The sequence below is a fragment of the Dicentrarchus labrax genome, unplaced genomic scaffold, assembly GCF_905237075.1.
Source record: "Dicentrarchus labrax unplaced genomic scaffold, dlabrax2021, whole genome shotgun sequence".
NCBI classification, from domain to species: domain Eukaryota; kingdom Metazoa; phylum Chordata; class Actinopteri; family Moronidae; genus Dicentrarchus; species Dicentrarchus labrax.
Genome location: NW_026136712.1, coordinates 3,159,528 through 3,187,360, shown reverse-complemented (window position 1 = coordinate 3,187,360; position 27,833 = coordinate 3,159,528). Strand labels below are relative to the sequence as shown.

The 27,833-nt window shown below is 40.0% G+C and overlaps 1 long non-coding RNA gene across 1 annotated transcript in view; it reads right to left on the bottom strand.

Moving 5' to 3' along the window:
• Positions 1-287: 287 nt before the first annotated feature.
• Positions 288-27,833, bottom strand: part of LOC127372938 (uncharacterized) — a 71,720-nt gene continuing 44,174 nt past the window's right edge. The window contains exons 2-3 of the long non-coding RNA XR_007886762.1: positions 941-1,059; positions 288-399 (exon numbers count right to left, since the gene is read on the bottom strand). This is a non-coding gene — a long non-coding RNA (uncharacterized LOC127372938). The remainder of the gene's footprint in view (positions 400-940; positions 1,060-27,833) is intronic.

Sequence of the window (27,833 nt, the reverse complement as noted above, 5' to 3'; positions counted from 1 at the left end):
GTTATTCAATCCTGGCCACGGGGCATGGATGCCTTGCCCAAAGGATGGAGCCCTTCAGGCAGAGCCGCCCACATGGCTTTATTTATGTCTGGAGTTATTCAGACACAACAAGCACAGGTCTATTAGGCAGGTTGAATGTGCAATGTATTTGATCTCTTCCTCTCTTACTGCCTGTTGCTGCAGACATTTAACATGCGACACAAACAAGATCGGAATATGAACATACCTAGCCAGTGTCGCAGAGACTCATTACAGGTGTGCTAAAACAGCTCTGTGATGAATGCCGGTTCACTGATTTCCCATGGCATCTAATGAAAGTTCTCTAAGGTGGGGGGATTTTGGTTAAAACCTGGAATGGACTGGCATCACTCTGAGATGATTGGTGGTGCCATCCAGCAGCTGAAGAGAAACCCAAGCAGATTAAAAGGTGATTAAACTCTCCATAATCTCATTAAATGGTAAAGAAGAAGCTAAATGGGATCACTGCTCTGGAAGATAATTCATGGAAACTCCCACGTTATCCCCATCAACCTCTGGTGTCCTGTCTGTGTGGGAAGCACTTTAGGAAGTTGAGTCACTGCAACAACAGTTCGAGGTTTTAAAGCTTCACTTGGCAACTTTATGCACTGCTGGCTCCAAATGCAGATAGATGTAAACACTGAATGTAATCTTCAATTAATGGAGTTTGGTCTGTGATGCTTTATGCCAGAGGCAAAAGATAAAATGTTGGTGAGTTCCACTTTTAAGGTGGATTACCAACGGGGCAAAGCTAGCAAACACCCATGGGCTCCAGATATAGATCAGGGGCCCCAATTGGCCATGGTCCAGTGTGGTGATTAGTTTTTGGTAATTTGATTAAAGCCCCATTATGTAACTTTTCTACCTAAAGATAACAGTTGCAAAATAATTCTGATCCATTCCCACTCTGTGCCCTTTATACCTGTTCTTGCAGGCGCTTTGGACTGCTGAGAGGAGGAGGTTTTCAAGTCTGTGGCGGTTCAACATGGCAGACACCACCAGAAGAGGACCCGCTCCCTCTGTTGATGAAAACAGCTCATTCTAAGGTAACAAAAACACAATGATTTTTATATTCAGATGATTATACACTAATAAAAACATAACTATGAATATTATATTCCATTTCTGACAATAGTTCCTCCTAAATGTTACACACTGGAACTTTAAAGAGGACCTGTGTGAAAATCAAAACAGCCAAATCAAAGCGACACAGCTTTTATGATCCTGACTTTTATTCTCAGTTATAGGTCAAACCCCCAAACACTGGATTCTACATTTCCTATGACGCAACTCAATTTCTTCTTTGGTTAGACCCACTCTGCTAGGTAAATGTCCATTTCTTTTTAACTCCAAACCCCAACAAAGGCTGTCTGCTAAAAAATGAATTATTTACTAAGCACAAGACAAATAACCCTGATGAGTTTGGTTTGTTTTTCCCTCTCAAGGTTTGATTGATTGCTTCATGTAGGCAGAAAAGATTTCCCACCAGTGTTTACACCAAACAAATAGCAGAAATGAAGTTTTTAGCTGAAGTTCAAGCAGAAGGACAATTATCACTCTATTCTCTTTTCACTCCAGGTTTCTGTCTAATAATTACTATCCAATGGAGTATTTTTAATTGTGTCCAAGGACTTTTCCAATAATCGATGATTGAGCGAGCTGCATGGCACGAACAAAAGCAAAACAAAGTATGTGGACAGCAGGGAAGTAGCACAGCTATTATCTTTTATCAGAAGTTATATCACACTTGTAGTTGCCAGTTGCATACTGGACCAGGACTGACTTCCAAACTATTTGTGATGTTACAAATCATGCTGGTACTTAATTTATAGTGATCCCAGACTGATGGTTGACTATGAAGACTTTATAATTTTGAAACCTTAAAATAAAAATAATACTCAAAGGAGATTCCTTAACATAAAATCCTCTCAAATTGGGGGTCCGTGGTCTAATGTGCATCTATTGTGAGGATCCTTGATATGAAAAAGTTTGGAAACCACTGCAAAGAGGATACCGTGTCAGCTTTATGTGAGGCAAAACGTGACTCTGACACGGTATCCTCTTGAAGAAGTATAAAGGTGCAGTACCAGCAGTAGTGTAAATAACAACAAAGTCCTTGTTTGAAAGAGGTGGGTGGATGAATAACTTAAGCAAGCACAGGACTTTCACCTAGGAGGCCACCCTTTAAGTCCTGTGTCTCAACATGGATTTTGTCTTTTCTTAAACTTAACCAAGTATTTTTATAATTCATTGTAGTAACTTTTAAAGTGTAACTTTTATTTCTTTCATTATTGCTAACTTGAACACAGACACGTTGAAAACTTCACACTGCCACGTCTAAGTGATCCAAAATGTGGCACTGCCAAAGTTGTCCGTGCGTACAATATGTGGACCATGTGTATTACACTTTGCCACGATACCGGGTTGGCTACACACCCTTCCACCACCCGGGCCTCCACACCCTCCATTCCTCCACATAAAAGACCTGCAGCTTCCTGCTCTGGCACTGAATCTTGGCATTGGACATAAATTATGAGGACCGGAATCGACCGATATGGATGTAATTTTCTAAGTACGCTAAGCTGATTTCTTTATGGACTTGCCTTTGTGCACGGGGGCATTTGTCAAGCAGGACAGGCCTTCCCACAAAGGCACTCTGTCGTCTAAAATAAGATTTTATGCTGTAGAATTTAGGTTATCCTTAATTGGAACAAAGGGGCCTAGCCCAAAATCTTAGAAAACAACTCAAAGTACACCACCTATGTGGACTGGGGTATCCATTGTATACATCTTTTTGCTTTTATTGCAGTTTATTCTAATTTACCTCTTCATCCTTACACTGCAACAGCTGTCAAGGCTGTTTCTATGGTTCCCCAGGGAAATCGCTACAACAAATTAAATTTATGTCTTCCTTGTATATTGATTTTTCAGCAGGGTCAATGCCAAAGAGCTTTTGAATATTAAAATATGCATCTGTATGTTGTATCACTTGTTGCAATATATATATATAATATGTGAAGGTTATTCATTAATTTACATTGTAATTTAGGATGAGCAAATCTCAAAGAATGGAACAATAATTAGAGTATACTATCTGTCCCTGCAATACTCTGCAATTAAAGAAGGGAAAAGGTCTGATGTAGCCCCACTTTGTGATTCAGGCTGATGTGACTGCTGTCTTAGCCTGCACTGCTTTCACATCTCTTTTATGCAGAGGTGGAAAATTGAAAGGATTCAAAGACAAGAGACGTTCTGGGCTGTTAGAGGAAGACTGAACAGGGAGCAGAACAGGAGAGGAAGGTGTATTAGAAGGAGAATCTTTTGTCAGAATGCTACAAGATAAAAAGCTGCACCAGATTAACACAAGAAGTCCTCTTTACCTAATAAAGTGTGTTGGAGTATCTTATCGGAGGAAGACAAATTGACATTCCACTCAGCAGCAGTCCACCGCAGCAGTCGTATGCTGCTGTTTGATTACCCTTCTCTCACTCCCATATCCATGTTGAAAATTTTCCTTAAGCCTTAAAGACAAGTCTGTAACACTATAATGGCTTACAGCACTTCACAAATGTAGTGCCCATATTGTCTTTCAAGTTGAGAGCCATTTATGGTAGCAGTTTAGCTTCATTTACTCCAACAAAGTAGATAATTGTCTGTTTAAAGGCTGAATTGTCATCTTTTCAGAATAATGGGTTGCCAAGTAGCAAGCATGGGGAGTTCAGATTTCTCACTCTTTTGTTGTAAAAATTAGACTAATGGTATGTCTGCACAGGAGGTCTTTTAGCCGCGTATTTCGTCCGTCTCACACCCGTCCGATGGAACAGATACGCTTCTATTTTAATCAGTCTCACTAGCCTATTTATTTGCTTCAAGTCTATTTTCTTCCTTTATACGAGTGTAGCTACAGTAATCATACATTGGGCTCTCAGTGCTGCCAAAATACAGGTCAAATACACTCAATATTGTGCCTCAACCATAGACTGTAAAACTCAAAATGGACGTAGTCTCTGTGAAGTCACCCATAGGTTTCTGAAGAGCTGTTATGAAGCTCAAGTGCGGTGGCTCTGGTTATGGCTATCTTGGCAGTTCTGACTCCATCGACCCCAGGCTAATCCAAAAATGGGCACACAGGTGGAGCCTTGATGGAGCAGAGGCCAGCTGAATGAAGTCTTTTATCAAGTGGCGTGGGCGTGATCTAAAAATACCGCACCACCACATGTGGAACACGAGTGCTATTTGTATGTTTGGCATGATTGAAAACTATATTTAAAACTAAATTTCATCAGTTTTAATTCACAGTTTATTCTAAAAGCTTCTGCTCTGTAGTGTCTGTATCGAGATCTAAACACAATATTATAGAATACAGTTAAATGGTGAGATGTGATATAATATGCCGTCACATTGTGTGTGATAAATAACAATTTACTGGATCATTTAATATTAAGTGTTGTGGCATCACACAAAGAAACTGTTTTTATTTTACACTACAGTCAACATACACACATTCTTACACAGCTCTGTGGGTTTTTATTGTGCAGATAACAATAAAGCCAGTAAACAGGCTACCTAACCAAAGTTAGCATAACAAAAAAAAACACTGATTTGTACATATATTAGAATACACCTGTTTAAAATCAATAGTAAATTATCAACAACAGTAATAATACTTCTAAAATGGACAGTTTGACAAGTAACTGACTGTCTTACTGACTCTGTGGATGAAGGATTTCTAATTTGGCAGATTCGGGTCCTCCACCCTTGCGTGTCTTCCACGTATCTCTCTCTCAACTCTTTGCTGGGAGGAGCTAAGACGTGAGAAAGGAAGAGAGTGAGAGAAACAAGCATAATGAAAAGCAACCCATATTTGTCAGCCACAGAGGTTCAACACATCCTGGGTAGCACTGACTGCTTTATTCCACCAGGCCTGGTTGCATTGCATTCTGGCTGAGGTGATTGCTGCCACATTGACAGTGCTCATGATTCCACCAGAAGCAGCGCAGCGCATTTCAGAAGCATCCCAACTGCTCTGAGGAGCATATGCAGCTGATCTATTTTTGACAGAAGCTGTGTCAAACAGAAGAGATTCAGCCGGCCGGAAGTTAGATACAGAAACGGCATAGAGAATCCGGTCAATATTCAAAATAAAACACCAAACTCCCGATTGTAACAACAGACAAAACGGAAACAATTTAACGACTAGCCTCTCTTTAAGGCAGTACTTAGATACAGTGATACTTTGAGCTAAATGCTAACATTCTCACAATGCTAGAATGCTAATGTTTAGTAGGTATAATGTTCATGTTCATCATGGTGACATGTTAATTTGCTAAAGTATTGGAAAAATTACAGTTTTGACCTGATGATGGCGCTAGAGTAAATGTTAAGCAAATTCATCCTGTGGGAAACATGAGTATCTTGGGACAATACTTGAGATATTTTACTTAGAAAGGTCCAGTGGTTCAGTCACTGTTTTCTGCTACACCCTTGGTTGAGGCGAACAGTTTCAGTTGGTTGCAATCTGCAATCTCACCATGAGACGCCCCTAATTGCTACACAGTGGTCCTTCAGAATGACAAATGTCATCCTCATGGTGGCACTAGAGGACGGGGACGTGCCAAATCACATGGCAATATTGAGATACTTCAGTCTGGACCAAAGTGGTGAATCTGCTGAACAAATGTCATCTCTGGAGCAACCTGGCTAAAAATTCTCCTTTGCCAGTTCAAGCATTAAATAGGTGCTATCTGCTAATGAATGAACATTAGATTTTCATTTTCTGAATCAAACTGAAAGGTTTGAGAGTCTTTAGCCATTTTTAAGTGGAAGAGCTACTCGGTCTGCTCATGTTATCAGGGCATTGCAATTCAACACACACTCACAGACACACCACTGAGGCTAAAACAACATGTGCTCCTTTGCTCCTGAAGCAGTTTTCCTGCAGTTCGGCAGGGTTCCGCTGTCGCTCTGAGTGGCTAATTGGCCTTAAAAAGACCGCTAAATAGTTTTCAACTGAAGATCAGTTTGGAAATGCTTTCAATTAACTGACAGCCGAGCACTGATTGGACCACTTACTGCTAATTCAGAGCAGGTTGGATGCAAACTGAAAGGTCATCCGCTGTGGAGAGGAGTGCATGGTGCTTGTTGCTCCTGCCATGCTGGAAATGTGGGCAACAAACGCTCCACAGAAACAAGGCGACCTTAGTCAACTGCTTTATGGCTCATTGAGAACATAACATCATTAATAAACATGAGTGGCAGTTGCGGTGTTGCATAAACACTACATTTGTGCTACAGTAGGACCTTGCATCACACAAGACAATCTGGCCATAAATCAAATCCACTCAGAGACTGTCCTCTTATTTTGAGTGTCTAAGAAGCCTATTAAGGTAAAGCAACTCTCATTAGGCAAACTTTGCCCTGAAAGGTGTCTAGAATTTTCTTTGCTGCTCTGCCATGATTAATGAAAATGCTGCCGCACGTCTCTCTGCGGGTGAACCCAAATCCCGATGGGAGGAGAATATGAAAAGCTTGACAGCATGGCTGTAAGTACAGTAACAATGTCAAATCAAGAGCTTAACTGTGAGGAAATGTGGATTATGCTTAGAGTAACAAGTGTAATGGGGACTGTATCAGGTATAGGGAGGAGGGCCGAGCCGGTTTCTCTTTTGAAGAAGATTTAAGTTATTACTCCATTCTATTGGCTCTCAGGCTAAACATAGTCAGCAAGTCTCATCAACATATATAAAGATGGACGACATGACAACTCTCCAAAAGTGAAGCAAAAACATATTGATCGCCCCCTGATGGCTGACTGCAGTATAGGTCATAAAGCCTTTACATTCCTATGTTCCCAGTGATGCAATTTTTAACCGGCTTCTATTTTTTAAGACAAATTCACAGTTTTCTTGTCACTGATGCTTGACCATGGTTATATTAGACAATTTTTCTTTCTATTTAGCTATATTCATGGTAAGATATAGGCTAACTGTGTATATTGTAAGGCCTCACGACCCCTCATGAAGCTTTGGCGACACCTAGTGTAGGTCACGACCCCCAGGTTGGGAACCACTGAGGTATGTTGATGTTGTCCAAACTCAAGTCTCTATTCGATGCATTGTACATAAAAGCCATCTTTTTGATGTAAGTATATGAACTTTTTTATATAATACATCTCAGAAAGGAAGGATGTAATAAAATATAAATACTGGGGTGATAAAAAAGTAAACGACCATCCCCTGCTCTTCCAAAAAAATCCACACTACCCTCCCTTGAGCACTAAAAAAACCTAGTACCCATTTCTGAACCCCCCTACCCCCTCTGTGAATTTCTCCACAATCCCTTTGATTACACCATTTTTATCAATCTACTAAACTACACATCATGTCGAGGCATATAGCAAACATGAGAACACAGCCCTGCACCCGCAGCACTAATCTCATCACATGACCCTTATCTTGTTATGTAACACGATCAATTAACACAGGGATGGACTGTTGGCCTATGCAGCGGTGTAATTGGTATGTATTAATCCTGTTGTTTGCCCCGCCCGCCCTGGCTCTGTGGCCTATAATTACAACGCTTTGATCATCACTCATTAGCGCCATGGAGAATACGTGACGATTATGTTTTGAAAATTGCAGAGACAGACAGGTTGGGAGAGGAAGAGAAGGTAGCCTTAACGCTTAGAGATGAGGGATGGAAAGAGTCCCCAATTACTGTAATACTTTGTAAATCCTTCTGTGTTCCTGCCAGAAGAATGATGTCAATTTTTGTAATTCTTTCACCATTCCAAATTACACTCATTTCTTTGATATCAGCAGACTGAATAAAGCAATTTCCAGTAGCACTTTCCCCCAGCCACATTCAGTGATGTTTACACTGCTCTCCCAAAAGTATTGAGGTGATTGCTGGTCTCCATTTGTGTTCTCTTAATGGTCATGATAGCATAACTCACTGGCAAAATGCTGTATTCAGGCACTCCAGCAAGCAGCCTCAGATAAAAAGAAAAATGCTAAACCGGCTGTCTGAATACCTGACCTGTCACATATCTTCAGAAATTCTCAGCTGTCAGGAACACAATTACGCTCCTTGTTACACTGAAAAACCCCCTTGTAAAGCAATATCTACAATCTTAACTAGAAGGGAACCTGGAGAGAGATCTGAGCCTGTCTGTATTTTATACATCATCAGAAATTATCACCACTCTACTCCCACACGAAGAAGCCATCATCAAGATTTGGAAAATAAGTAATTGTAGAAAAAAGTGGTATGTGGTTAAATATCGGTGGCTGGGGAAGACAAATCAAAACTAAATAGAAAATATAAAAGGTGGAAGTTTTAGCAACTCTTAAACAAAGAAGTAAGGATGCAAATGCACAGAGCCTGACTGACTTTAATTCAAATAATGTCATATCAATGAATGCAAAGAAAAGGTGACTTAAGAACAGGGAGGCCAACTATAAATTTACTGTGACCCAACCAGCCCACAAACCATAATTGGAAGTTCAAGTTCAGAGTTCCGGGTTTCAGAAAAGGATACGTGGATTTAGCTGATAAATTATTTAAGTAACAGCAAGAATCAGTACACTACAGTGATACTAGCAGCTCTGAGAAGCTTTATTTATACAGCTTTGAGCTAAATGCTAACACTAGCATGCTACAGTGCCATTCTCACAATGACAATGCTGACAAGCTTATATTTGCTAATTGGCACGTGACACAAAGTACAACTGAGGCCGAAAACAAAGTGGACAAAGTGACATTTTGACAATATAAACAATTTCCAAGGAAGCCATTTTGACATGAAACAGTAGGGTACACACGATGGTGTTAATGATGCTCATGAAGGTTGCGTTCCATTCAGGTCAAACAGAGTCCGAGTGCTGCCTCTCTCTCTCTTTCTGCACTCATTCATGTTCCATTAATGCATGTTACTAACTTCACTTCTTCCCCGGAGTTCTTGTGCTTTCTCGTCTCGCAGGTTCTCTTGGATCCTGGTGGAGCCTCCTGCCATGGTCCTGCTTGACTGCCATTGCTAATATCACTGATATTATTGTTAGTATTATTATTATTACAGTGGCTTTTATCAATATAGTCACTGCTCATTGTCCCCCATCGTTGTTGTTCTCGTCGTCATCATCTTCTTCGTGTTCATCATCATCATCACCACCATCAGTCACTACTATTACTGTATATGTTTACATAGAGATATTGGGGAGTGATGAGCAAATACCTTAACCCCCAGTCAGAGGCTACAGGTGGATGCTGGGGTGGTGGTGGGGCTTACAGTGCAGCAGGCAGCAATAACTTACAGAGCAGAGGGAGAGCTGGGAAATTGTGCAGTTTAAATAGACCGCCAGATTGAAAGGGAGCGTTTGGTTAGTGATTATGGAATGAGGCACGTCATGTGTGTAATCCGTGCAGCTCGAGTTGACTGCCTGAACTAGCTCGCAGGCTTCGCTCCATTTATTGCTACTGTTGTTACTGTGCACCTTTGTCTCTGTCCTTCTGTCTTTACCTCTGTTCTGTCTGTCTGTCTGTCTCTAGTCTGGGCTTAATCTTCTTTTTCATATTCATCATCATAAGTCACTACTATTAGTGTAGTTGTTGCTACTGTTGTTGCTGTGCCTCTCTCTGTCTCTCTCTCTGTCTCTCCCCCCTCCCAACTGGTCGAGGCAGACTGACACAAACCTAGGGCGGGGAACGAAGAACCTTTTCCTTGCCGCCATCGCCAAGTGCTTGCTCATGGTGGTACTGTTGGGTCTCTGTAAATAATGTTATAAGGAGTTCGGTCTATGTACCAAATTTTGTGCCAATCCATCCAGAAAGATACTCCATTGGATGAATAATACATGAAAGACCAGTGGATCATCATCAGGGAAGTCATTAGGACTCATCCTGTGGACTTAAAATACCTCTAATTAGACCTCCTCTGATGAATTTGAAGGTGTCTACAGACTGGCTTGATTGACATCTCTTTGGTCCTCCAATTAGTTTTGCTGCACCTGAACTTTTATCATTCTTGTTGGTTCATTAAGTTCGGTGATCTCATGCATTTCTCTGCATAGCTCCACCCAACTTCAACCTGAGCAGAAAAGTCAAAATCAAAATACATGCGCCATAGGCAATTGAAATGATCTGCCTTCTCTCCAAAACAATCCATCTAACAGTCATAGTATATTTCCAACTGACCAAAGTGATGGGCCTGCCATCCTCAGATTCACGCTGCATGGCTAACGAGCATATAGCACAGTAAACGAGATGTTGGTGATTTATCTCACAGCATGCTCTACAGATGGATGTGTTTATTTATATATTGATGTGTTTATTTATTCATCAGGGCACAAGGACCCAGCCCACTCGCTGCAGCCATTCCCACTATTCAAGGGAAAAACTGCATACAGTTTTCCTTATCATTCAGCAAGAAAAGCACACATGTAATTAATAAAACTCTGGATGACTGCATTCCATTTAGGTGAGCCAGTTCCAGGGAAATGCCCTTGAGAACCACCTCTTTGTGGAGTTTCTCTCCTGATTGGATAAAGTGGGAATGGGATACCAGCAAATGTATTCTCTGTTTACAGCAGAAAGGAGGGGCTGGGAGACCATGTTACTGACTGAACACTATCAGTGATGGCTTTCTGAATGTACAGTAACTCTGTAAATTATAACATATATCACGCCAGTCCAGAACTTCTCCTAAAACTGTAAAAAGCATATAGAGCAAAAGAGGAATAAGTATTTAGCATTTATGCAACAAATTGAGTCATTTTGACTTCTGTAGACCTTTGGTGTTTCAAGGTTCTAGTGTTAAAATAATCATAATAGAGGTCTAAGTTCACTTGCCCTAATAGGACAGACTTCAACGAGGCACATTCTGTACACCCATGCAGTCTTTAGAAAAAGTCTAATCAACCTAAATAATTAAAAACACCTCTGGCAGTGTACCATAATTGGGTTAGCCCTGACAGCGTGGCCTATACACATTCATGCTAGTGCTTAGCTCTTCAGGTTGAAACCAAGCTAAGTTTTCAGCCACACATATCAGCGATGCTCCAAGTCAAGTTTCAAGTCTTCTGTCACAAGTCCAAGTCAAGTCACTAGACACTAGATAGATAGATAGATACTTTATTTATCCCGGGGGAAATTCAAGTACTAGGCACTAAGACACTAGACTTGGAGTCAAACTCAAAGACTTGAGACTAGACTTAAGCTTGAGTCCAAGCTCAAGTTTAAGTATTGGAAGCAAGTTAACATTAGACAGCTGATGCTGAGTTGAACAGGTTTGCTAACCCTCCAGGTGACCCACCTATCCGAGTGCATTTTCAGGTGCCTGATAAACTTCGTTGTGGTCGATCCAGCATCCTTTATTTTGATACTGCAGAGGTTGCTTTTAGCATCTTTTCTTGTTTGGGCCTTGTGTGAAGTTATTATGGGCAAAGGTTATAAATAGGCACAGCAGCTGCAGGTGTGCTCGCCAAGATGTTGTGCTGTGGAGCTTTACAGTCATCTGTGGCCGAGTGTACAAAATGCTTAACGTTACAATAATACGAAAGGGTATGACATTCAGCTCATCAGACATTTCCTTGTGTTAATGCGCTAAATAAAATAAAGATTGTTCATGAGTTCCACATCTTCAAGTCTAGTCTCAAGTCACTGTATGTATGACTTAAGTGCGACTGGCGTCCAAATCCCCATCTCTGCCACTTATTCACCAGGACAAGCAGATGAACTTCAGTGTGTCACTTACTGGCTGACTGGATGCAGGACTTCCCCCAGTTGCAATCTCCTCACCCCTATAAACTGTCTCTATCCAGCATTTCAGCACCACAGTAGCTGTGCTCAGTCTTAACCAAAAGAGACATCTTGGATTCTGTTTGTACTTTTATCGTACACCATGAGATGGCCAAACTGAATCTAAAAATATGCACCATCAATGCTTGAAAGAGCTTTCAGGGAGGATTCCAACAGCATGCACTGCCACACTTTTAAGGCTCCTGACTCATCAGATGCGGCAGTGTGATCATGTGCTTCAGTCCCAGTTTCGAGTGCCAATACTGTTTTAACACCTTTTATAAAAGGAAACATTCTCTCCACCTCCTAAACAAGCCCTCATTCACCACTCTCATTGCCACAGTGTTGTTTTTGTCCTCTGCATCAATGTGGATCATACAGAAATTAAACCAGTCTTGGCTGCAAGATGGGCTAACCTAGCATATGTTCTGGCCATCCCTCATCCTGGTCTCCTCTCCTTGTCTTGACTTTGTACAGACATAAAACAAAAGGCTGCCCACTCCCCTTCAAAACAGGGCAGAAACAAAGGAAAAACAGGATTACTCTTTCATGCTATGTTAAAATAAGTCCCAGTTATCCTCCAGACTCCTTTGCTACCAAATAATACTCAAAGACCGCAGCTTTAAGTTTCCCTTTCTACTTTTTAGGGCGACACAAAAGACGTTGAAATGTTTTGGCAGTGCTTTGGCATAATGCTAAGCAACATGGATCTCATGTGGCTTCACTCTTACTATGCAAGCCTTCCTTTCTCGAGCCCTAAACAATGAGGGCTCAACTTGACAGCTCTGTAGCTCAGAAATAGTCGAATAACACGGAGAAGACGGGCTTTGACAGGATAATGAATTCACATGGCACAAGCCCAGCCTTTAATTTCTCTGTGTGCTGTGGAGCAAAGGTGGGGCGGGTAGTAAAGGCTGGAGCAAATTAAAAGATCATCAATGCGTGTTGGGAGATTGATGCTCCTTAGCCTGTTAGAGATGTAAAGTCAATGGAGTGAGCATGTTATCTGTTTAAAAGAGGGTTTTTTTTCTCTAACAAAGCTGGGTTAGAAGGAACTGAGCTGCTCTCTCTGGATGAAACACGAGCATTGTGCAGCTTATAAAGCTCTTAGAATTATAATTCCCTAAAGGGATTTCACACAAAACAATGCGCACAAGGATACCTCCCCACACACACACCCCCACGCACTCTTTATCGGCGCTTTCTAATTGTTTAATAGCAAATCTGCCTCCTCTGTATACTGTACACTTCTTACAGAGTCAGAGAGCCGGAGAGTGCCATTATCGCCGTATCAACTGCTTGTATTGAATTCTCATTACCAGGCAAGCAGCCAGGTGGAGTACAGTATGATTCTCGCAGGCCAAGAGCGTTTAGAGCAGGTGAGTTACTGCTGTACTTTATGGATTGTTATGGTTAATTTGCTCAGGGGAACGAGGAGGGACATCCCAGGCTGGTCTGGAGTTTCCAACTATGATTAGTACGAACATATCTGACATGTTATACAAAGTACCAGTGAACTGTTGAAATAAATGGAATATAATATTCATAGTTATTTTTTCATTAGTGTATAATCAGCTGAATATGTGAATTGTTATCTTAGATTGAATCATTTTTAGCCCTCTAGAAAGAAGACAAAGATTCTTAAATATAATCAAATTTTCTTGTATTAAGCAAAAAAATCTGCCAAGGGGTAAGACAATTTTGCTTGGCTAGAATTCTTTATACTAGCATGAAGATCTATCCACTGAAAGACTGTAATGAGCCTTAAAACTAGAAATAAAATAAAAAACTTAGTTATTTAAGACTTTACTAAAATATGTCTTTTGGTCACTTTATTGAGCTAAATTTAAGAATTTGTACCTTGATCTAAGATTAATAATTAGCAAAACAATAAAAAATAAAAAACCCAAATTTCTTCAAAACTGCATCATTAAAATAAGTGAATACGTTTGTCTTAAATGAAGGCACCATTCTCATTTTTGGCATTTTTTATTAAAACAATGAAAAACTAAACAGCTGCTTCATTTCCAACACCGGAACAAGACTGCTTTCTTTTAAACTGAGAAGTTGTGCAAGTGGTCTTCCTCTTAAAATATGGAGAATAATCTTATTCCACTGCCGGGTTATTATGCAAGCCGTTGTCTTAATGAGATATTACATCTAATATTGAGTTTGATTTAACCAGTAAGAAATTACAATCAAGTTACATCTGTTTTCTTAAAACCAGATTACTTTTAAAATGCAAAACATGCTTCACAAGATATTTTTTTCTTTTTAGACAAAAAAATAAAGGACAAATTGAGGTTGTCAACCCTCAACTGGACCACTTTCAGTTTGCCTACAAAGCTAGGAGGGGCACAGAGGACGCTGTGGCCTGCCTGCTGCACCTCCTCCTCAAGCACCTGGACTCCCCAGGCACCCTCGCAAGGATCCTCTTCGTGGACTTCAGCTCTGCTTTTAACACCATCCAAAAAATGATCCAGAAGCTTCACTATTTCAACTTCTCCACCCGTCTGATCCATCTCCTGCACAATTTCCTCAGTGACAGACAGCAAGCAGTGCGGGTGGGCAATACCACATCACCTGCACTCACCATCAACACAGGAGCGCCGCAGGGCTGTGTGCTGAGCCCATTCTTGTACACACTCTACACCAACGATTGCACCAGTCCCTCACCCAATACCACCTACCTCAAGTATTGAAATGACACAGCCATTATTGCCCTGTTCACAGACAAGTATTCCGCCCTCGACTACCACAGCACCATCACACACTTCAGCAAATGGTGTGAGGACAACCATCTCCACCTCAATGTCAGTAAGACCAAAGAAATCATCATTGCTTCCACGACACCACAGCACCCCACTACTATCAATAACCAAACAGTTGAAATGGTTGAAAGTTTTAAATACCTTGGAGTAACACTGGACAATAAACTTAGCTTCAACCAACATACCACTGACATCTTCAAAAGGAGCCAGCAAAGACTATCTGTCATCCGTAAACTCAAAGGACGTTATGTTTCCCCCCATCTTCTCCTACTACTGTATCAAAGTATCATCCAGGCCATCCTCCTCCTGTCACCAACCGGACACAGTTCACACGCATCCCCAACACAGCGGCCAAGATAATGGGACTCCCCACACCCAATCTCACAGAACTAAACAACAGGGCCATCTCACGCATTGCAACCACAATAGAACTGGACATTACACACCCACTCAATCAATATCTCACCCCACTGCCTTCTGGACCAAGGTACCGAACATTGAGGTGCAAGAAAGCTCGCTATGGGAAAAGCCTGATCCCTGCAGCTATTGCTGCTCTAAACAAAGGGGCGTGCTGAGTGTGCAATCTGTCATGTATTATTTATATGATTGTTTGTTTGTTTTTGTTTTGTTTTTTCTGTAGATTTGTTAATTGTGGAGAGCGTGTTTCTTTGTTGAGTGTATGGTGTTGCCTGCAGTGATGAACATGAATCTCCCCCTTGGAGGACAATAAATGGAATTGAATTTTGATTTGTATATGTAAAGTGTAATTGGCAGTGGCATAAAGTCAATACTTCATAGTTGCCCAATACATATTTTCCTATAATCAGAAAATGGTACAGTATGTTCTTCTCTTGTATGCTAACAGCTAACAGTACATATGCAATCAGTATGTAATAAGGATGCAAAGCTAGAGTTAATTCCATGTTCAAACAAGACATATAATGTCCCTACATAGCAGAAAGCAGACTGGCTGATTGTATATGTCTGAAGAAATATATATTCTTATCTGCTTTCATTTGAGATTTGCATACCATCCATGGCAGCTGCCAGAATGTAAAAATTATTATTTATTATTATTATTTTCCAGCTCTGCTTGATAGACCATCACGACTAGCATGGTTTCTATCGAGGGACCTGATCACAGCTCTGATGTCCCACACCCAGGCTTGGGGAGTAACAGATTACATGTACTCAGGATACAAAAAGATAACTGCAATTTATTAGTTACAGAAAAAAGACTAAACAGATTACAGTTACATTTAGTGAAATAGTTATTATTTAGCAGGATTACGATTTTATACATTGTTTTTACATTTTTTTCCCTTTAAAAATACACTAAACATTCATTTCTCTTTCCATTTTCTTTTCTAAGGTCAAACTGTTCTGTTGTCTTATAGAAAACACACATCAATACTTCTTATCAAATTCAATTTTTAAAGTAACCCTCCAACCCTGCACACACCCCTGTCATGAATATCCCTGAGAATACACTGTTAAAGGGACTACCAAACATATCGGACTAATTCCAGGTCTATGGTCTGTTTTCCCTTACAAATCCTGAAAAAGGATCTGATATGTAACTGATCTCTTTGTAAACATTCTATAGGATTATGTAATTTTGTGGTAATTATTGGGAAAATGGAGGCAGTTTTCAGTTGGTAATATTTGGTAGTTTATTCATTTTAATAAGGCAGGAGGAGTAGATACCTTTTTAAGGATTTAAATGTGGAAATTATACTTTTTTATTATCTTTGTATCTGTCTTAATACATGTCTGGAGGAAATCTTTAAGCTTAAATCTACATGAACATTTCTCTATTCAGGCTTTTTCATTTGAGTATTTCAGTTGTTAAATTGGTAAGCAGCATTATGTGTAACTGATACACAAGTCATTGAATCTTTGAAGCACTCAGTAGATTGTAAGTACTTAATGCCTTGTATCGCCTCTTGATATTGTATATGTATAAAATGGCTTTTGGAGCATTAAACTCAGAATTTGTCTATTGGGAAGCTGTGGTTATTTTGGCACTGACACTGATAAGGGACAAGGACAAAAGATTTAAAAATATTTGATGTCAAGCCACGAGCAAAGTGCTCAGGTTCCCCTTTTAAAACCCAGCACGAGTCTCAGTGGACGAAGCAATGTGCAACTCTTGTTACACAGTCTGGCTCTTCATCAAATGACTGGTCGATGGCTCATGTGATCTTTGAATCCTTATTTCAGGACAGCTTTTGATGGTAACAGTAACACAGTGAAAGGTTTTCCAAGTGTTGTGTGCATGTTACTGTAATTATGTTTTTATGAATAACACAATGTGCAAAAGTATTAATTCAATTCAATTTTATTTGTACAGCGCCAATTCATAACAGAAGTTATCTCAGGACACTTTTCAAATAGAGCAGGTCTAGACCGAACTCCTTATAGCATTTACAGAGACCCAACAGTACCACCATGAGCAACGGGGGCAAGGAAAAACTTCCGTTTAAGAGGCAGAAACCCCGGACAGACTCCGGCTCTATGTCGGTGGTCGTCTGCCTCGACCAGTTGGAGAGAGAGAGAGAGAGAGAGAGAGAACACACACACAAAGGTGCACAGCAACAACAGTAGCAACAACTACACTAATAGTAGTGATGATGAATATGAAGAAGAAGATTAAGCCCACAGTTCAAAAGTTCACCAAGATATTTCCCTCCATAAAACCTTTGTGCGTGTCTTCAGTATTGATTCTAAGATTTGTGATCCAACGGGTAAAACAAGCTCGCAGTGGGAAGACGTACAATTTGTTTTACATAAATTATTCAGCCTTGTATTCTAAGCTTCAGTCTATTAAATGTGCGGAGATGTTTCTGTGCTTTCTTATGTTGTCAGACAAAACTGTCTCGCTACAAAGTAGCACTTCTGTTTGATTTGTGCCTCAACTGCTGCTGTTGATTCTTTCATGAATATTCCAGCGCTGAGAGGTTTGGCAATGATCAAACACCTGGGACGAAAAAAACAGGTTCCAAGGTAAAGGTTCTCAAACATTAAAGGTACTTTGTGATCAGAGTAACATTACTGCACAAAGGGAAAAAATTGGAAACGGTAAACTGTAGTCTATGGGTTCACATAATTATAATGAGAACACAGGAGAAGACAAGTGGAATGTCCGCTCCCTGCATGTATGTGAATGCAAAAAAACATTGCAAAAAGGTTTGCAGAAAAAAGGTTTCAACACCAAATTCAACCAATCACCATGAATTCTGCGCAACAATGGAATTTACAACAATCACTGTAGTTTCCTGTACAATACGTTACATCTAACAAAACCCACCCTGTTTCTAGTTGGGAAGATGCAGACCACTGATATATATAACGCATTAAAAACCTGCATTCTATGTAAGGGGCCAGCAGGGGAAGCTCCATTGGCGGCAATGACACACCAATGCCATGCACTCTAATGGAGACATGACTACTCACTTGATTTATTAGCTCAGTAAACAGTTTACTAACAAGTTTATGGTCTCAAGCTCTAGTTTTTAAGTCTTCTTCCATTCAACTGTCAAACTAGGCAGTGCTGATCAGATATGAATCAAGATTCTGTTACTGTGTTGCCTATTTCTCACCTTAAATAGTTTCACAAACATATTTTAGTGTACTGTTTATCTGGAATACGAGAACCTGTGTGAGCAGGCGAGCCGCCATTGTGTCCTGCTACGGACGAGTCGAGACTGTCTGATATTCATTCTGTCCAAACAGGGCGATTTCATTCTCACTGGAACAAGTTATAATATAGTTGTATGCATTAATAAGATAATTGAAGGAGACATAAAAGTAAGGCAAAAGTTACTTTCCCTAGTAATTACTTGAGCAGAAATTCAAGTTTTCCCACATGTCCCATCAGATTGACAATTAGTTTGAGTTTTTAACTGTATATTTAAAATCAATAAGGAAAATTTTGATCTATGTTTTAAAGTATTAGAAAAAACATTTTATTCTTCAATGCAACATCCATCCAGCTTTCCCTACAGTACATAATCACTGATAACCTGTTATACGCAATCACATCTGAATGAGTGTCATCAGTGTCCTCAGTTTTCTCTGCTGCCATAACACTTCCCCATTAGACCAGCCAACGGACCCTAACTGAGGCTGGCCTGAGTGCTCATTTCTCTCCTCACTCGGATCGATACGGCAATAATATGAGCTCCCCTGATTGTAGACGGTCAAATTAGTGCACGTCTGGCAGATGCAGTAGTTGCGTTTGTCAGCTCTCTCAGTTTGTGAAAGCATCGGGGCTGTTTAACAATTCATGGCCCCGATCACAACATGAAACTCTTCACTGCTCGGGACTTTGTCTGCTGGTGTTAATTGGCCGAAACCGGAGCCCATACTGCTGCTGCGCCTGCCAACAGGCCCGGGGACGGATGTAGTAGCATATTTATGTTATGTTGCATTTCTTTCACTTCAGCATACTGTGATATTCCATGTTCTTTACAATTTGGTGGCTGGCAGGGTGGATATTTGTTATGAATTTATGAAGCAATGTTGAGAAGTGTACTGTATGTACCAGCCGAGTGTTGGAGAACAGATTGGAGTTGCGGGGGGGTGGCGGGGAGATTGAGTCCTGTGCATCATTCAGTGAGATCAGACAGAAAGATCAGAAAGCCACAACGAAGAACCAATATAGGAAAACATCAAGCCTGATGCTACACCCTGGAGCAAAGCACTTATAATGGATATTTCAGTGTGTGCTACAAGCTACAGTCTGTACTTAATGTATCCTATATGTTTCTCACTGCTAAAGAAATCTATTTAATAACTTTTTCCTAGTAAGTCACATTAATATCGCATTTCTAATAAGCACTAAACACAAAGTACATTTGTGTTTAGTGCTAATTAGAAGCTTTTTGTAGGCTAAGATGCTAAACTAAGATGGTTACCATGGTAGACATAACTTGCTAAAGGCCAACATATTAGCATTATCCATATGATCATGCTGACATTAGCATTTAGCTCAAACACAGGATTTAGTTTTGTTTCTTTGTTGATCAGTCATACATAAAACAAGTGCGAAGATTGGTTAATTCTATATAGTTGTTCTTAATGCCTTAAACTGGGCCCGATTTTGGTTGGATTCATCTTAAAATCACTGGCCAGCTGCCAGAACCAACAACAATAAAAAAGTTACTCGTAGGGGCTTGGGTGTACCCACCACTAAGGTCACCAAGATATGGGTCTAGTTAGTAAGTATGTTGTTTTTAGTAAGTAAAATGTTTTTAAAAAGAATTAAAATGGCAGAACAATTAGGGTTACGGTAATATTGTGTTTAGGGTTAGGGTTGTGCTGAATTAGGGTTCTGGCACTTTTCTTTTTTGTCCAGTTCAGGCACTGGGTAAGATATCCCAAGTGCCAAGAGAGATTTTGTGCGGCACTAACTTCCTGGAAAGAAACCAGCTGAAATAATCTGGCTTCAAAAACTACAGCGCAAAACAGGCTTTTTTTGGAGGGCCGAACACATTTACTTTGAGTTAAGTACAGACATTTTTTCCAACAAGATATTAGATATTAGAAATGTGATCAACCAAATGGTTGAGAAAACCTTTAAAGGATGATTACCGTGGTTATATTCAACAGAATTCCTGTCTTGCTTTTCTATTTACTTTTCACACGGTCAAAATTATACACTTACACAAATACTTACAGGCTACTGGAGAGGAAATGGTGCTTAGCTCGTATGGCTGAAGCTTTCAAAGGCTTGTATAACCGCTTCTTTCATGCAGATATCAGTAGTGTCAGCTTGGAGATTAAGGCAGAAAAGATTTTGTGCCTGTCACAGTGGCTCGCGTGTTCCGCAAAGCCCCGCTGCCTCCTAAAAAAACATCTAAATTTACCCAGACGACAAATCCAGCTTGCTATTCTCCTGGTCGCCTTCCGAAGACAGTCTTTCCATTTGGATGCCCCGCTTTTTTGCACAACCACCGGCCGTCTCTAGCCTTTCAGCAACCTGTGTCGTAATTGCTTTTTCTCCCCATTTTCCTCGTCAAGACAATTTCTAAGCCATTTTCCCTTGCAAGGAATTAACAAGGAGACAACTCATTTATAACCAAGAGCAGTAATTATTAGCTGGGAGCGTTTAGAAGAACTGAACATATTTGCTATTCTGTGTTGTTGTTATTATTTTCTCTCTAATTGTGTCCTGCAATTGGAATAATGAGTTGATTACAGTCCTCCAGCGGTCAGATTGCCACCATGATGTCTGATTTCCTGCTGTGGATATTAAATTTGTCTGACTTGTCGCAGTGTATGTATAGGCCTTTGCTGATCTTTTTTAACATCTCACAAAGCATATTCACAAACAGCTTATTCAACGAACACACTGGCAATGCACTCATGTTTATTTTATGCAACATAAAAATATCAAATCATGTATGGTATAATTGCTTAAAACAAATTGTTCTTTTACACGTGTTCGGGCGCAATGTTCAAAAAATTCTGTCTAAACATCAGTGTAAGTGACAAAATGACAAGTGCAACATCACCAGGCCACTTCTCAAATCTCCAAATGTATTTACTCGTTGCATGCATAATTAAATCCTCTGTATAGTGTTTTTGCTACAGTGAAGAACTAAGATGTATTCTGTGACAGAACCACAGCCATCGCCCCAGGGAGCTGCAGACTCTGAGGCAAATTAAAATAACTCTTAAGATGGTGCAAGACATATTTGTTCTTTGAATTTACATTGAATACATGACACAATGAATGGAGTCTTTTCATCCCAGGAGAGTCTCACATCACAGATGATTCAGTTGAGGGGTCAAACTCAGTGCACCATAAAACAGCTAAAAAGTTGAAATGTATTTATAAACCCAAATAAGGTTTAAAGCTACACTAATCAATACATTTATAATAGATTAAAATCACTATGTGTAATGTAAAATGGGCTGCTTATAGTGATGATTAAATTATCACCTAACTCAAGATAGGGGAACAAACCACAGCTAAAAGAATATTGGGTTTTAGGTTTGCTAGGTGAATGCTAATGTTGGTCTATGTCTGCTGGATTTGTCAAAAGTCAACTTCATACTAACGTGAAATAGCTCGATCAGTTTAAAAAGATGTTATGTTGACAGCTTGTTCTGCTGCCCCCAAGTGGGCAAAAGAAATATAATGATGCAGGCTTGAAGAATAATTCGCGTTTACTACATTGTCTTATTGAAATAAGACAGATTTAAGCTCTGCCTATTCCGTACATGTACAAATACAGATATTGTAGTTGGTTGAACAGATACAGCACTCACCTCTACTGTTAAAGCTATCCTAGGAGAAAAAAAATCAGGCTGAATGAAAGTGAAATGAATCAGGCTAGTCAGAGGTAGAGGTACAAAAATTTATAGTGAGTACACCTGAAATACCAATAATACCATTGCAGAGGAAAACATTTGTGCACACATCAGTAACAATTAAATTTAGCCCAGGAAGTCTGTCTGTTAACTGTTACAGGTGTTTACAGCAGCTTGGGTATTAATTTAGACCCCATTTTCTCATTCAAATCAATTTGATAAACTCTGAGAACACCGAGTCCCAGGTTAATGTGGCTCTACCTGGTTGTCACTTAACACCATTATATGTGTTATTACAGAAGGCAAAGAGACTAATTCATATTTCTACTTATGTCGACGAAGAGCACACAAAAGCCTTTACTGGCATAGTGAGTAATAAAAGACTAATGTGAGTGGATTTAAAGCGGTGGGATGAGGCCATGATGCAGATGATGATGTTCTGTAAACCTCTCTGGCTCTGGAAGTGTTAGCACAGCCCCTATTCAACCTGCACTCTAATTGGCTCCATTACACATAAAGCCATTTAAAAACTTGTGGTTTTCCATCATCATGTAAAGTTTTGTTTTTGGATGCTATCAGCCCAGTTCCATTTGTATCATGTAGCATTGTGGTCAATTAAAAAGCCTAATGTGGACATGGATACTAACAAAAGACTAAAACCCATCAGCATCAGCTGAAAGCATCATCAGATGCCAAGTGATGCTGCAAATCATTCAGAACAGAGTATTGTAATGCATTTATTGTGACATGCACTTAAAACACTTTAAGATGAATGTGCTGGTGTGCATGGGTGTGTGTGTGTGTAACTTCCTGTGAAGACCTACAACAAGAAGCAGCAGATAAAAACACAACCCAAAGTCTGAAAACAGGAACACTGATAATGTTAATTCCACAAAATCAACTTTAGTTTTTCAACTGATTCTGTTCAAGAATTCCACGTTTCCACCAGTTTAGAGCGGATTCATTGTAATCAAGGATGCATCTTCAACAGAGAGCGCTGCACAGTGCACAACAACCTGTAGAATATGACATGCCTACTTTCGATCCCAAGGAAGACCTGATATTTTTTGGTTCCGGCTGGGAACAAACATTTTGGGTCCCAAGCCAATTTATTTTTGGTCAAAATTCCCTGAATGGTTCAAAACTAGGTGCACAAACTAGAATGGAGCTGGTTCCCTGTTGGTGGTAAAGGCCTTTGATGGTGCTTTTCAACTGAATAAACACTGGTTCTAGAACTAGTTCCGTTCAAGACAGACTTAGTACTTTTTAGCTTCTAACTGAATCTCTGTGGTTTGAGGTTTACTTTCAGATATCTGCTTTATTAAATGGTTTCATGTTTACTTTCAATTTGAACAATTTATAGGAAATTAAATGTGTTTATCACCAAATTAAGGGATGGTGTTCAACCTTAGTCAAGCCATGTGTCATGTGTATGGAAAAAGGGTGAGTGCAGGTGTGTAAGATAAGAATATGGGCAGAAGTATACACTGATATCTCCAGGATTTTTTTCCAGGAACAGTTTGGAGGGAGGAAGATCGGTGTGCAGAGTGTGTGTTGTACCAGTGTCGCTAACTTCTCGAAAGAAAAAACATTCTCGACTGATTCTCAAATTTGATAATGATTTAATAATAATTTGTGAATTTTACAAGTTTTTTTTCAACTGCAAACTGAGAAACTTTTATAATCAACCGTAGCCAGTCACATTATTCAATTTTAGACTGTATTTGTATGAAATTCAGACTAAAATATGACAAAGAACAATTAGGACCTCAGGCTTCAGTGTCTTCTTTTCTATCTGTGGACATGGACCTGTCTTGTGTGGCACCTTAGCTTCCTGAACGAGCACCTAAAGTTAAAGCTGCAGTAGGTCATTTTTATAAAACATTTTTTGTCATATTTGCTGAATCTTTCACTATATCCTGACAGTAAAACACAAGACAGATAATCTGTGAAAAAAAATCAGCTTTGTGTGGCTTGTTGTAGTGCTCCTAATGGCATTTACAAGAATCCAACGGGCCTGAACTAAAACAACCAATCAGAACCAAGAAAGAGAGTTGATTGAGTCTTGTTTGCAGGGCGTCAAATACAGATGCTGGGAATGAGACTCAACAATCAATATCTTCAACCTTTATATCTTTCTCGGTTCAGATTGGTTGGTTTGCTTCAGGCCCAGTGGATTCTTGCAAATACCAGTGCTAGAATGAGCCAGAGCTTCCTGATTTGTTTCTGATAGTAAAAAAAGTTATCCACTGCAGCGTTAATTGTGCCAGTGGTTGAATTGATTTTGTGCAAATCATAATCAAAAATGTAATTCTGATATCAAGCTATCATAAATTAACTAATGAAAATTAGATTTTGTGTGAAGTCTTTCTATAGCACTATTTAAATTCACCTCAACATGTGAAAATTAAACGACTAAAAGGCTGCAACAGTTTCCATTTTATGACATTTTTCCCTCACTCTTTCTTGTACTCTCTGCACCATTTACTTACATATGACTCATATGAAAAAAAGGCATCAGAATCAACAGGCCACAATAAGTGCCAGCTGTTATACTCCAATACATAAGGTAAAGTGTGATTTATGCTCATGTGCTGTGTTTACGGAGCCCACCCTGGCATCTGAATTAAATCAGCCTCCGGGACTTCAGCCTCTGATGAGCCCTCTTAGATATCTGGCCCTGAATTGAACATACATGTCTAATTACATTTTTGAGAAGGTGGAGTGAGGGAAAAAAAAGTGAGGCAAACAAATCGATATTCAATTAAAGTCAGCGTTGAATTTGTGGATTCCACAGAGTAGCTAAGGAGTTGCAGCAGAGAGAGATGATTACCAGATTACCATTGCCTTAACGAAATTGACTCCCAGGCAGGAAGAAAAAGACCATATTCAGGGGCCTTACCCTATTAACAAATCAATTTTGGGTCACTTCAGCATTGCAATTTAGCGTCATGTTATATAATCACCTCAGCCCTCATTAATTACAAGGGGAGAGTGTGTAATACCTGGGTTTAAATTATAGCACTCTATAGTGGCATTTACATCGCTTAGTTTGCTTGCCTCCAGTGATCATTAGGAACAGACAGCTCTTTATTGTTTATTAAGGCTAATAATTGAAATTAGCCTGCTAATTGTCTTATCATTATTGCTGCCTTTTAATGGCAGGTACAAGACAAGGATACCCTTGAGTGTGAAGCCAGATTGAACAGTAGTTTCATTCACTGCAGTATTTGATGCCTTGTGAGTGAGAATGTGTTGGATGCACAAACATCCAGCAAACATTCCCCCTTTCAGAAAAAGAAGAAAGATCTCCACAGCTTCCAGTTCCAGCTGTCCTACATGTGAGTGCGTGCGAAGAGAAGTGTTTCAGCAGTGGGACTGTGTGAGGACAACCTCTGTACTTTGAGGACCTCCTGAAAAGTTTAAGGATGACCCTCCAGACCGGACACCCTGTCAGGTTGAGAAATCCTCACCAGCTCTGAAGGACACTGTCTCTTTGTCACACAGACACAGACACACACACACACACACACACACACACACACACACACACACACTTCTGGTCACAGCTTTATAATGTGGCAGATGTTCATTTCAGGAGTATACTCCAGCATTGGGAGGGGCGGCGGCAGGGCTGCGATGAATTTCATTCAACTCGGCATGTGTGCACACAAACACACACTTGCACACATAAACAAACCGCAAACCCCGGCTTTCCTCTCCAGTCTCTGTCAGCACCTATAACAGTGAAACTATATTCAGCAGCTAGAGGAGATGCATCCTGACAAGATAAAACACTGTTGTGGTGATGACATAAACCCCTGCGAGTACATCCAGGAAACCAGTACTGTAATGTATGTCTGTCTTTGTGTGTGTTTGTGTGGTTGTGTGAGTGTGTGCGTTCCCCTGTGTGATCCCATGTCTAACAACATCTGCGTCATTCAGAATGCTCCTCTGCAGTCTGGCCTTTGGACACGTGGCCTTTAAATATGAAAGCCACCTGTCTATTTAATTTTCCCACTAGTTTTCTAAGAAACCAAATGTGAAAGGTGAAAAGTTGGGTGCATGCGCCGTGCAAGGTAGTTAATCCTTTATTTAAAACTGGTAGTCTCATTAAGACCAACACCTATTCATGTCAAGGTTTTCAAGGGGGAGCTTTGTAGATAAATAATGCAACTTCCCTCTGTTGATTACAAACTACCATCCCACCTTTTCATACAAGACACAGTGAACACACAGAGGGTTCAAGGTGGATGAAGATGCATGTGTATACAATCACCATCATAAAGATCATGCATTATTCTGACTGTACAATGGTCTTCTGTCAGAAGAGAAGTAAGAATTTTTCTATAGGCTGAACCGCTGTAATGTTGTGCTAACAAGAAATTAGTGTTTGTTTGAATAAATATATAATTTGTAAATATTCAAATTGAAATTAATATCTATCCATGTTATGTTATAGTGCATTTATGCACTTTGTAGGTTAAGGTTATGGCTTACAAATTATTTGTAATGAAGAATGATCAAATGTTTACATATTGGCTTATAGTGTAAGTGTGTTATACAGTAGCTGTTTACATAGTGCTTATTACCAAACACTATTACTAGAAATGCCCACAACTCTAAATTCTCTAAGCGCTAAGATCTTTACTAGGAAGCAGAGTTTTGTTACTTTTAATTCATTATTTTTAATTATTTAGGTCAACCTTTGTGTAGCGGGATAACCTGTGCAGCCTTCTAAATGTCTGGGATTTTCCCGGCTTTCTGTTCTGTCAGATTGTTATGAATGCTTTCCATGTCCTTCTGCGTTCCACACTGTCTCTGTATTCATCAAAGCAAACTACTGGGGACAGCTTGTGGGGATTTTCAATTAGTTATTGTTCCAAAAGCAGTGTTTACTATTGTTATTCCCCTCTGACCCTTCCTTTTAAGAAATCACTTCACTGTCACTACATCCAGAGTGCTGGCGCACGTGGGCCAACGCCTTCAACTGTTGTTTTCATTTATGTATATATTTTTTTATTTATTTATGCATCTGTTGTTTTTCCCCACAGCCCGCCGCTCCACCTCCCCTCCCCTCTCCTCTCCTCTCCTCTCCTCCCCCCCTCCGCCTGCTAGAAGAGTCCATTAGCAGTGTTACTCTGGTGGGCGAGACGTGATGAAGTTAGGTGAGGATCATAAATGCGATCATGTCAGTTTCACTCCAGTGCGACGATGATGGGCCTGAGTACACACACATAACACCCAGATGCAAAGAGACGAGCAGAGACGAGGAAATGAGAGAGATTGTACAGAGGGTGAATAAAATATTAGGAATGCTACATGAAAAAGGACTTTGAAGTGAATAAATACTAAACACAAAGGCAGCAAGGCAAAGAGTCATATGAATGTTAATTAGTAGTATATTGAATAATAAAGAGCTCTGACAAGGGCTGCTTTGATAGAGGTTTTTGCATTTGTTGGTCAAACGACCTATGATTCTAGACCAGAAACCTTACACAGTTGTTGGAATAAAGACAGTCCTCTGTCAGTAGCAAAAGGTAGAAGTAGTGTGATAACACACTGCCGCAAAATCTCTTTAAGTAGGCTGTGTCATATTTGCAGTTAGCCCAACACAAATTACCCCTCCAAAGTCCCTTCCCTTTTAGGACCTCTTTCAACTTCCTCCTGTCCTGGACTTAGATGTGCTATGTGCTAGGCTCGTCTATGTTGAAATACAACCACATTTTCAAGATGGTTCAATAAAAGTGTCACGTCTTAGGTTACCTAGTGTCAACAAAATGCTAGCTCGCTAACTAGCTAGTCTAGATTAATTTTTAATCTAGATTAGCTAATCTAGCTAATTAGTTAGGGTTTTGCCAACACAGCAATCAAATGTAACTAGTTAGCCAGTGATTAATGTAGGTACCCTTTAAGCATAGAGAGCCTAGA